At 59.2% G+C, this 6,508-nt stretch overlaps 1 long non-coding RNA gene across 1 annotated transcript in view; it reads left to right on the top strand.

The window, feature by feature from the left end:
• Window positions 1–5,905, top strand: part of LOC109252264 (uncharacterized) — a 29,220-nt gene extending 23,315 nt beyond the window's left edge. The window contains exon 3 of the long non-coding RNA XR_002073914.2: window positions 5,812–5,905. This is a non-coding gene — a long non-coding RNA (uncharacterized LOC109252264). The remainder of the gene's footprint in view (window positions 1–5,811) is intronic.
• Window positions 5,906–6,508: the final 603 nt, after the last annotated feature.

The raw sequence follows: 6,508 nt of genomic DNA on the forward strand, positions 1-6,508 counted from the left end.
ACGCGTATCAGAATCCCACTTGCTGAGGCTGCTGACTGCCAAATCCACGGGAGGAGCGCTCCGACCCTTGAGAAGCACACGCTCGAGTATTTGGGGGTGAACAGCCATGATGTGCTCACCTTGCTCCCAAGCGGTTCAGAAAAAATCTACGTTGGCCGGCGGGGGGCAGGGGGCGGGCAGTAACAATGCTCTTAGCAGCACGGCCACCTGGGCCTAGGTCTTGGGGTGTTCTCCATTCTGCCAGCTTCCCTGGAAGCTCGAAGTGGTTTCCAGGTAGAAAGTTTTTAGAAAATGGTTTTGTTTTCCAAGGGCCTAGGTGTAGAGGAGAGCCCCCCACGGGCCCCAGAGCACCCTTTCGTGCACACGAATCCGCACGCCACGCCGAGGTCCCTCCCTGCAAGCCAGGCGCGCCCCCCACCCGTGTGCAGAAGCCAAACTCCGCGTTTCAGTTTCAGGCTGTTGAACAGCGTGGGGCAAAGTGTCTTCCTGAGCGTTTGGAGTACCTGTTCTCTCTCCCCCCATTTGCTCCAAAGCCCTCAGATGCCCTTAGCGTTTGGATTGATTCTCCTCATTGGGCCTGTCTTCAATTTGGTTTCAGGCACTTTCCAATAAGTGCACGAAGTGCTCTGGGGCTCCGGAGAGGCACTCCAGAAATCAATACGTGTTCATCATCGTTGCGGCGGTTACGAGCGCCGGCCGGCCCCCGGAGCCAGGCCCACCAGGGATGCGTGTCCTCCCCCGCTGCTCGGCTCGTTTTGTGTCTCCCCGCGGATGGCCCGCAGTTGTGTCTCAGTGATGATCAATGCCACCGCGTCAGCGTGTCACCGTTAGTGCCAGTGGCTTGGCCCTCTCGCTGTCCTCTCGGAGACCCGGAGATTTATGGTCCACGGCTGTGCGTTCCTGTCCTGCCCTTGCTGATTGGGGGGCGGGGGGGGGGGGGCGGCACAGGAGACCCAAGAAGGGGTCTTTCCTTCTCAGTGTTTGCCATCTGCTAGGGCAGCATCACTGCCCACTGGGGGTCCAGACCCGTTTGGATGTCCAGACGTTTATGCCGGCTCCGTGTGGGTGTCGTCTGGCCCGTTTTGAGGAAGGATGTGGTCGCCCCGATCCCAGGTGCTCGAAGAAAGCCCCATGCATCACTCACGTGTGGAAACGAGAATAGTAGTCACACTTGGGCAGCACTCTACAGTGTGCAAAGCCGCTGCCCAGACGTTATTCATCTCGTGGAAACTCACAGTCCCAAGAGGTGGGCAGACAGCTGGGGGGCTTCCCACTTTGGGGGCTGGGCCGGGTGGAGCTGCTCGGTGAGCTCATCCCCGTGAGCAGCCCGAGAACGGCCTGGATTCTGAGCCTTTACCCGGTCAGCAGCACCGCCGGGAAGGGAGGTGGACTTTCCTCCTTTCTGCCCTTTGCACAGCACGCAGGAAAGTTCAGGGCAGAAGAGTGGGCCGGGCTACTTTGGCCCGCGCTTGCTTTCTTCCAAACCAGCGGCAGCTGGGGGGTGTGGGACTTGCCCAGCGCGGCCTGGATGTCTGGACAGAGTATTAGGCTGGGAGTCGCGCGTACAGCCGACGCCCTGTCCTCCTGTCCGGGCTTCACGGTGGCACGAGGGAGCACACCGAGGCCGTCTCCGCCTCTGTGTCATCCCCCGTGCCCCATCCCGGTGTGTCACCTGGGGTTCTGTCCCAGCGCACTGACCCCTGCCATCCCATCAGCAAGTCTCAGTGCCCCCGCTTCTCAGGCGGGAGAGCCGAGTCCCCGAGAGCCGTGTCGCGTTCCCCACGTTGTGCCTGGTTGGCTCCTGGCTCTAGGCCCTCCCTGCTCGCCATCTCTGGACCAAGAGGTCTGGCTGGCACGGGGGGGGGGAGGGGCACTCTCCCCTGCCGGGGCGCTCAGAGGCTCGTGAAGAGGGTTCCCCAAGCCGACGTATGAGGAGCAGCTGCTGTGGATTCTCCTCCGTCTCCCAAGGTGTCTGCAGCATCGGTCTGTCCACCCCGCGGCGGCCTCCTGGCTCTGCTCCCTGGCTGCCCTGCCCCCGCTCCACGCCAGCTCACCATCTGCCACACTGGACCCTCAAGCCTGTCCCCACAGTGACCAGACTGTTCCGAACTCCACAGGCCACACGCTCCTGTCTGAAACCCACTGCTGGCTCCCACCAAGCCCTCCTGCAGCATAGCAGCCAGGCTGCACAGCCCGTCACCCTGGCACGGTCACCCTGGCCGTCCCCAGTTCCCAACGCCCCCCGGCCCCACGCTGTCACCGGGAATGCCACCCCTTCGTGAGGCCGACCGAGCCTGTGCACCCCTCAGAGCCCCACCTCTGACACCCCTCCGTGCAGCCCCTGCTTTGGGGCTTCGTCCTGCTGTCTGGACAGTCGGCCCTGAGATCACGGACGCTTGCCACATAGGAAGCCAGCTGTGCATTGTCGGCCAGAGGTCAGAAAGTAAAGAGCAGGCCACCTGCCTTCTGGGCAGAGACGCCCATAACGTCAGCATCAACGCCAATTCTGGAGGAGCAGAGGCGGGAGAGAAGTGGGTGGGAGAGCGGCTGGGGTTGGGGGAGCACACGTGGGGGCGCCCGGGCCCCAGCCCTTTCCCTCGGGAGCCAGCACGATGCCACCCCCACCCCGCGGGAGGCAGGAAAGTGTCGTGCACGGCCCCATTGCTTCTTGGCTCCAGCCCCGTCTTCTGCCCTTCACTTCCAGGCGGCGGGAAATGGCTCCCTCCCACTGGGATAGACGGTGTCCAGGCTCCCGGCAGGTCGGCCCTGGGGTGGTGGAGGCCGGGACTCCAGTCACTGCAGATAGAGGAAACCGGCCCAGGACCGGAGGCAGCCTTTTTGAGAACAAGCCCCGGCCTGTAAATAGTGGCCCAGGTCCGTCCACAGTGCCGCTGCCTGCTCCCCCGGCCCGCGACCCCCACCGTCCTGCGAGTGAGCACAGCCCACGTCTGCAGCTTCAGGAGGGCCCGGCTATGGGCTGCTGTTGACGAGGCATTGATAAATATTTCATCTTCACGTTAAAAATACGGGACCGGGAGCCATCAGCCGCTGACAACAGAAGGGCTTTCTCTGCTGGTCGTGGGGGCAGAACCCAACAGCAGGCGTGGCTCGGGCCAAAGGACCAAAGGGTTGTGAGTCAGAAATGTGTAAACGGCTGCTGTTGTGAAGGCAGTTGTAGCCCAGACCTGTGGGGGTCGAGGATCTCAGACGGGCCTGTCGTTGCCTCCGAGTGTGTGCCAAGTGTAGACTGCTCATACAAAACAAAATGGATGGTTTATTTACGTCTGGTGCCATTAAGAATGGAGGAGAAAAGTTCAGCCCAGGATAAGAAGCTTAAATCTTGATTTTTCCCTTCCCCCTCGCAAAAAGAATGGATTCCTTGCATTGTAAATTATCCAGCCCTTGTCCTTGGCTTGGCAGCTACTTCGGGCTGGTATGGACATTGCATAATCTTAAATATTGATTCTTGTTAGACTAAAAAAAAAAGAAAAAGTCCAAGTGCACGGGGCTCCACCGGTCTGCCTGTCCAGGAAATCACCTTCCCCATAGCTCACTTCTGATGGCCTCTAGCCTTCCTGACAGCAAGATCCATTCTGATTAGAAAAGTTCCAGGAGAAAAAGCAACGGTCAGGATCACTTCCTCCATTGCAGCAAACACCGGCTGGACTCCTGCCCTCCTGAGCTTTCTGCACAGAGCAAACCAGCGTGAGCCCACGTCCCCCGGCTCTTCTCCCGTCGACCCCCAAACTCAGCTGCCCCCGCCGCTCCCGTTCACGGCCTCTACACCGGGTGTTGGGGTGCACCCCTGCTGAGGGCGACAGGCTCCCCCCAGACGCTTGTCCCCGAGAGATACTTAGCGTGGCCAAGAGCCTACCCCACTCACGGAAGAAATGTCCTTTTAGAACGAAAATCATCTTCAGAAAAAGAAAGCTCTGTGGTATTTGCCGCTGGACCACCGAGGCCTCTAGGCGCCGAGATAATTAAGGCTTGGGTTTTAGCAGAACGGAGAGAATAATCTTTGTGGACATCCGTTAGGGTTAAAAATGAACCGCTGATCACCCCTGCGACGCACAGACCACATTGCACTGCGGGGGGAGGCGGCAAACATCAGGCAGAGAACGTGTCTCCCGTCCCAGGCCCGGTGACGCCCCTTCCATGACTAAACACAGAAGGAAAACCCAACCGTGAGCTATTTTCTTCAGGTTGGCCACTTGTGGTGCAGTTTCATGAAACACAATTAACGTCCGGCGTCCTCTGCGGCCAGAATTTCACGGTGTGTTACCTGAGCAGTCAGCTTCCGTTAACTGGCCAGGAGCAGCGAAGGCAGGGAGGTCTGTTGGCTGATGTCTTCGGTTTGATGTCTCAGAGGCCTTCCTCCAAAAGTGGTTTCTCGTTACTCCAGACTGTCCCTTGAATTACTGCAGACACCCAAGATTGCTGGCGAGATGAGGGTACGTGTTAGGACGGGGCCCCTGCTCCCCAGTTACGGGGACCGCTTTCTCCTGCAGCTCCCGGAAGAGGCTCTCGGGCATGGAAGCTCGTGTCCGGGCGTAATGCGGAGGCTCGTGTGTCCAAGGCAAGCCGACCGATTGCTTGGTCTCCTGGCTTGGTTCAGATGGGTTCCGCTCCAAGAAAGCGGCAAAGCAGGGCCTGGGACAGCCTCCTCTTGGTTTGCACTGTGGGCGGCTCTTGCCGGGACCCTTGCATACACCTAAGATACCCTCCTTCCGGCATTTTCTGAGCCTACCAGAGTGCCAGGGTCGTGGCGAGCAAGTTCCACAGTGAGCCTCGAGATCGCTGGCGCAAACACCGGCCGCCAGGCTCCCAAGGCCCTGCCAGACCCAACGGGCTCTTCCTGAGGTTTGGCTCAAGCGGCAGAGGGCCCAACGGTCCCGAGAAGACGCAGCAGGTCAGCATTGCCCAAACAGCCCTGTAGTCAGATGAGCCGTCTGGTCCGTAAAGCAGGCCCAGGAAGACATCTCCGTGTGGACCGTTTGTTGCCGGTGGTGTCACCTGAATATAGACTGGTCAATCTGTATTTCTTTTCGAAAGTCTCTGCTTGTCAGCACAGCCCTCCCCACAGCCTGGTTCCGGTCCCCACCCCAGCGAGGCTGCATGCAGGAGCCTCTACAGACAGCAGGTGCCACGTGGGGTCCGGCCCCTGGCCGCCCCCTTTCTCTCCAGAACTGTCCCCGAACCTGCAGGCTACCTCAGCCTCGTGAACCGAGTGTCCTTCCCGTTTCCTCCGTTCCTAACTGTCTGATTCAATGGTTTCACATCCTCAGGCTCTCCCTTAGCTTTTATGAAGGAGAAGGAGAAGGAGAAGGAGAAGGAGAAGGAGAAGGAGAAGGAGAAGGAGAAGGAGAAGGAGAAGAAAAGGGAGGGGGAGGAGGAGGAGGAGGAGGAAAAGAAGAAGAAGAAGGAGGAGGAGGAGGAGGAAAAGAAGAAGAAGAAGGAGGAGGAGGAGGAGGAGGGGGAGGAGAGGGAGGAGGGGGAGGAGGAGGAGGAGGAGAAGAAAAAAATGGTATCAGCTTCCCGGTGTCCAAGAACGATTTGTGTTTTTCAAGTTGTATTTTCTATTTCTGTTCCCTGTCTCGGCCGCTCATCCCTGAGCTCCTCCAACGACCCTCGCGGAGACCAGTCATTCCTAACGATTTCCAGCACCCAGTCTCCATACGCTGCTCCACGGCTGCCTCGTTACAAATTTACTTATGTCCAGGAGATGCTCTAGCCCCCGGAAAAACTGCCTTTGGCTTAGAAGTTCCCCCATACAGACGCTTCATTTAACTTCTTTGCTTCTCTGTGTCTTAGTTTCCCCACACGGATCAGACCTTGTCAAACAGGCAGCTCGGGGCTGCCCGATGGCCCCGGAGAGAAAGCCCAGGGCCCTCTGGTGCCTCACATGAGACAGCGCTTTGCAGTTCACGTGGCCTCTTTCTCCTTCTGGGCAGCAGCTTCTGCGGTCCGTGACACCGTTCCCATCTCAGAGATGAGAAGTCGGGGCGCAGGCTTTTCTTGAGGTCTCTGGTCTTGAGCCTGGATTTTGACCAGGCCTTGTGACCCCAAACCCTGAGTCCTGTCCAGTTCACACGGATGTGACTTCACAGCACAAGGGAAGGTCCTGTGCAGCCCTTCGTGGCGGAATATGCTGTTTGAACTTGGCTGTGCCTCTGCCTGAGCTCAGCATTCTGAGTGTTGCGTCATGAACAACCTTCCGGCCCCAAGCGGCCAGAAGCAGCCGCCACGCCCTGCAGAAGGCACCACCTCCATGCTTGAAAATAGACCCACGTGCCTGAGGTGCTGTGGTCTCCTGTCGGGCAGCCAGGAGGCCTCCACACCTGCCAGGGGGTGGCGGGGAGCAAGTCTCCCACAAGTGTGCATGGGGCAGTGGGACTGGGGAGCCGCCCCCGGAGAAGACAGGAGAGTGGTGAGCGTCTGTGTGGACTCACCTGCGTGGCTCCAGAACCTTCCGTCAGCTGGTGCTCAGGGCTGTCTGCAGAGGCCTGCT

Source organism: Panthera pardus, unplaced genomic scaffold (assembly GCF_024362965.1).
Source record: "Panthera pardus isolate Hobbes unplaced genomic scaffold, ASM2436296v1 HiC_scaffold_22, whole genome shotgun sequence".
Taxonomy (NCBI): Eukaryota; Metazoa; Chordata; class Mammalia; order Carnivora; family Felidae; genus Panthera; species Panthera pardus.